The sequence below is a fragment of the Protopterus annectens genome, chromosome 1.part2 (assembly GCF_019279795.1).
Source record: "Protopterus annectens isolate FY-2018-M chromosome 1.part2, PAN1.0, whole genome shotgun sequence".
Lineage (NCBI taxonomy): Eukaryota > Metazoa > Chordata > Ceratodontiformes > Protopteridae > Protopterus > Protopterus annectens.
The window spans coordinates 616,484,753-616,490,752 of NC_056727.1; positions in this window are offsets into that span (position 1 = coordinate 616,484,753).

Sequence of the window (6,000 nt, forward strand, 5' to 3'; positions counted from 1 at the left end):
ATGAAGAAACCAATGGCGTGAGGTAGTCCTTAGGGAGGATGGCCATATTCAACTGGTACTTGAACTGTCACATGATGATGATTTTGGTGGCAAAAGTAAATATGTCCATACGAGAAGGAACAGTTGCAAGAGAAAAAGGAATGGTGGTGCTGCAAGCTCAAACAGGTGTTACTACTGTGTTTAAGGTGAAACTTTGTGAAGGAATTTTGGACTGTTCTAAATGGAACAATAATAATTTCTTGACTTGTGCAAAATACTCGTGCAATAGAGACTGTACATCCTGGTCAAGTGTTTGGTGGTCAACAGATGTGAATGGATGGGAAACAAGTGGTGCAGTGATACCAGAGAACGATAAAAGCAGGCAACAAAGAATAAAAATTGTGCATTTCCAAGGTACCGGAGTAGTTACTATAAGCACTGTGTCACCACAAGAAAGTGATTCATGAGTTTATGGAATCGGAGTGTCTCTTCCAACTAGAACTGATCCTTTGGGGACCCTCCAACTTACAGTACAAAGCCTTAAGAATGCTACAAATAAAGCAGATTTTGCCTTCACAAAAGAAGAACAATTGTTACTCGAGACGGGATTCGTACACCATAATGAATGGTTATCTTGGGTTAGATATAGTACCCGAGAAGCACATTGTGAGAACTGTTTTTCTTGTGCTGAAGGTAAACAGCAATTAGCAACAGTCCTATTGATGCAAGATGAAGGTAGCCTAACGTGTTTGTTGAAATTATTCTTCAACAAAACTGAAGATAAATGCAAAAATGAAACTCAGTGTTTTCTGGTCATAAGCAAAGTTGAGAAACCGCCTGCAGCGATTTCCTATCCAGGTTCATATATGTGCATTTCCAGAGATGTCACAGGAAAAAATTATGACAATATGGGACAGAACTATTGCAATGTTACTGTGAATAGCAATGGGAATCCATTTTTGGAGAACCAAACTCATAGTTTAGCAGACGTATGGTGGTTATGTGGAGACAACAAACTCAGATCAAGGCTTACGATTCCCTGGAAGGGAACTTGTGCACTTGTAAAGTTAATTCTGCCATCCTACATTTTCCCAGTTCCAGCAAGCAGTTTCGTAAGAGAACTTGAAATAAAGCCGAAGTGGTTGAGTAGGAGAAAAAGAGAGGCACCGAAGCAATCTTTTGATAATGGTGTCTACATCGATAGCATTGGCATACCTGATGAATACAAAGCAATAAACCAAATAGCAGCTGGTTTTACATCCATCTTTGTCTGGATTCAACCTAATAAGAATGTGGACTGGATCAACTACATTTACTATAACCAGCAGCATTTTGTGAACTATACCAAAGATGCATTGACAGGAATTGCTGAACAACTAGAGGCCAATTCGCAGGTGGCATGGCAGAATTGAATTGTGTTGGATATGCTCCTGGCCAAAGAAGGAGGAGTTTGCAAGATGTTTGGGACTTTCTGTTGTACATATATTCCAAACAACACTGCACCTGATGGAAGTATCACTCGAGCTTTGAAAGGTTTGGAGATGTTATCCGAAGAATTGGCAGAGAACTCTGGGGTAAATAATCCCTTTACAGATTTTCTACAAGCGTGGTTTGGAAAATAGAGTCATCTCATCAGCAGTTTCCTGGTGTCCGTTGGAGTCGCTGTGGCTATCATGGTGGTATGTGGTTGTTGCTGTATACCCTGTATCAGAGGTCTTCTACAAAGACTGGTTGATACTGCTGTTACGAAGACGATGTACCAGCAATTGCAAGAGACTGGCAAAAGTGAATACATTGAAATGTAACTCTTTGCAAATGTTTTTGAAGTTTAAAAAGTTGTCTTGCCAATGAAGTAATGTATGCAAAGAAAAAAAACTTAGTTTTTACCATATATTGCTGAAATAAAAGACAAATAAAAGTGTTTTCAGGGGGGAAATGTTAAGAGAAAAAGTTTTAAAAACATACTGTTATTTGTCTTTTTCCTGTTCTTGCAAAGTGAACATGTTATTTGTTGAGATATGCCTATCAAAGATGGGCCTCATCTGTGAACAAAATGCAGCACTGCTTATGAACCTGAATAATATCTGTTTTCTGCACTTCAGAATAAAGAGATTTGGTTATAGCTCAATGAAGCCTGGGATAAGGATGCACAGCCGAGTAAGAGTTAATTTACTGGTGTAGGCTGTGTGTCCTGGAAAATTTGAGCTACCGTTGTTGAATTGAACATTCTGTACTTCTTGAACATTCTGTACTAGCTGTGGGTTTGAGGTAATTTGTGATAAACATGTTTATCCTAGATGTTTTTCCTAGCCAACTGTCAATGGTCAGAAATGTAACAAAAAGTTTTTTTGCTTGCAGTATAAAAGTTGATGTCAGTAAACAAGTTGATCAGATCAGATCAGATCAGAGGAGATCAGATCAGTCCAGAACGGACATCTTGGCCAACATGCTGTGTAATCTGGTTAACTGCTAATAAAGGAAAATTCATCACCTGAGGCAGATGTGACTCATTTGAATTTTTTCTTCTGACAGTTCCTAATGTAATTGCAACTCTCACAGATTGTGTTCCTAGGTGGTAGTAGTAGATGGTTGTCCATGTACATAAGACAGTTGCTACACTGTCTCAGGATGCCCATATCAACCAGATTGACAGGAGAAACTGTAGGAAATTGTCCATACATATTTGTCAGAATCTGAGGGAGAATGGCCAGGGAGAGCTATGGGGTGGGCCTAAAGCCCAAGTGCTTAAACCAAAACTAAGAGCTTAGAATAACAGTTAAGAATAACACTTAATTTAGACAGGCTATAAATAAGCAGTAATAAATGTAACAGAAAAGATGCAGTTGAGGAATTTAGAGAACTGGCAGCATGTAGCAGGAAAAAGCAAAGCAAGATGAAGTAACAGAGTAGTAGAAAGAAACACAAATTAGAAAATATAAGCAGCTGAATAAAGTGTCTTTTTTAAGTAAAATGGGAGAGAGCAGGAGCAGAAGATAATTCAAGGTTAAGGAACTATGGGGTTTGGCCTTCCCAAATGATCTCTGTATTAGGTAGAATGGGCTAAAGAGATGGGACTGGGAGGAGTGTCCCAGATCAAATTTATAGTAGGGGCAGGCAACTGCAAAAGCCACCAACTTTAACAACACAACAAGAATGGGGGAAGGGGACCAGTTTTAGAACGGGTCAAAAAACAGAAAACAATGCCAGCAAATATATAAATAATTCAGTCAAGCAAAAATTAAGACAGTGCAGAACTCTGTACAGTTAAAAAGTGCCAAAAATATACTTATCAGTGCTATTTTTCCAGATTATTTGAGAAACACTCTTCAGTCAGAACATAAGGAGATTCTAGCAATGATATGCAGGAATTTACAAACAGGGATTATTTTTATATCAGCAAGCCTTGAAACAATCAAATAACACAAAAGCAGTAAGAACAGTTTTACCAACTTTAAGAACGCCACAGGAATGGAGGGGGGGGGGGCAGTTTCAGAACAGATAAGAAAACAGAAAACAATGCCAGCAAATATATAAATAATTCAGTCAAGCAAAAATTAAGGCAGTGCAGAACTCTGAACAGTTAAAAAGTGCCAAACACATACTTATCAGCATTATATTTCCAGATTGTTTGAGAAACACTCTTCAGTCAGAATACAAGGAGATTCTAGCAATGGTATTTTCAATGCTTGTCCCAGAACATCTTCTATTTCTCTTGTTTGCTTCCATTAGAAATGTATTCAATAAAAAATGGAAAAAAATGCAATCCACAAAGGAAAAAAAAAAAAACACTAGTCGCACCATATCTTCTCTTTCAGCCCCTCTTTCTGACATAAAAACACATTTGAATCAGATTTATTCATGGTTCACATAATCCTTTAAACATATCACATCTTATTTATTTTGCAGTTTCTTCTGGTACAGAAATATATATAATCACTTTCTCCTGGATTTACAAAAGCTTGCACAGAGTGCAAGAAGACATGAGAGCTAAATTACCTCATTTGCTGGTGAAAGCCATGCAAATGAGGTAAAACACTAACCTGTCCATGGAAGATTAGCTGCCTATGACAGCTCCAAATAAAGGATGCATACAGCTGAGGAAGCATGCCAATGGCCAAATATAAGGCCATTGGCATTTTAAAATGTTTAAAAATATAAAAATTTAACTTTTTGCTTATAAAAACAAGAAAATAATTAAAAATAAGCCAAAATAGGCATTTTCACTCAAAAACTTATTCTGACATGCAGGTGAATGGCAGGCTGAAGACAACATGGCCACTGAGTAGTGGTTGCTAAGGGGGGAAGCTCAGTGTGAGAGATGTAACCATGCATTACTAGGCAATCCTATGCAAATGAGGATAAGAATAGTGAATCCCAATTTTTCCCCAGCATGTGAGGCATGTCCCAAGAGTGTAAGAGTAGGAGTGAGTAGAAGAGTAGAATATAGGTGACATCATGAGGGTGTGTGTCAGAAAGGCTGTAAGCTAATTGGAGCACAGTGGCTTGTGTTTGCCCTGAGTTGCTCAGGATTGCAAGAGGCATGCCTACAGTTGTCCTATTTGAAAACCTCAAACCAAAGGTTCACACTGTTAAAAGATAGGAAACTCCTTGCAAACATACACACAGCATGTGCACGCATGTGCACGGCGCTGCCCTGGGCGGAAACAGAAAGGCAAAAGGAAGGAAAAGAAGTAGTAGGAAGTTAACCAAGGAGAACTAGCAGAGCTGCCAGGTGAAATATATCAGAATCAGCCAATTACACAGGCAGCAGACTAGCCCAGTCCAGCACTTTAATCTCTGCAAACAGCAATCCCCCCTGTTTTTTCTCAAGAACTCTGCAACACTGCAGTATACAAAGAGAGAAAGCTTAAAAAGCTTAAGTCAGACAAAATGTTAGGGGCTGCTCTTGCTATCATAAACTAACATGTGCAAGGTGCTGAGGGTGGTGATGTTGTGAATGCTGCTGAGCAACCCACAGTGAGGATGTGGAGAAGAGTGTACAGACCCAGGGTAACCTACCACGGGCTACATGATCTGGAGATAGTGGAGCGCTATAGGTTGGTCAGAGACCTGCTACAGCAAATTGTTGAGCTTTGCTGGCCATGCCTCACACACAGAACCAACAGAGGGGAACCCATCCCAGTGAATACCAAGGTATGTGTTGGCCTAAGAATACTAGCTACAGGTACCTTCCAAAGACCAACTGGTGATATGATGGGGATTTCACAGGCATCAGCATCCAGGGTACACCACCAGTTCCTGGATGCCATGTCAGCACATGTCGGTGACCACATATATTTCCCCAATTCCTGTAAGGCATTGGATAGCAATATGCATCTTTTCCACCAAATAGCAGAATACCCTGAGGTAGTGGGTGCAATAGACTGCAAGCACATACGCATCAAAATACCACCCGGTGAGCAGGGTAGGGTCTACATCAACTGCAAGGGCTTACCCTCCATCAACTGACAGTTTGTGTACGATGCCCAGGGCATAATAATGAATGCATGTGCTGGATGCCCTGGAAGCTATCACGATTCCCACATTTGGCATCTGACCCAGCTGTACCAGTGATTTGCCAATGGGGACATCTCTGAGGGTCACCTAGTGGGGGATGCTGGATATGCACTGGAGCCGTGGCTGATGACACCCATAAGAAATGCACACACACCTGAACAAGAACTCCATAATTAGGCACACGCACAAACAAGAAACATAATTGAGCATGTGTTTGGGATGCTCAAGTCATGGTTCCGGTGCCTGGACACATCTGGTGGAGCCTTTCAGTACTCACCAACTACATGTACCCAAATTGTTATGGTATGTGCCATGCTACACAATATGATCCTGCTGAAACAGCCCCCCACCATTGCCAAGGCCTGCACAGGCACAGCGTGACTGGGAGGAGGAACAACCTGAGCCTGCCCCAGTAGGCAGAAGGAGACGTGCCCAGTATGCCCTGGCCTTGGCAAAGAGGCAATGCATAGCACATACACTGACTCAGTAGGAACCCTGGAAATG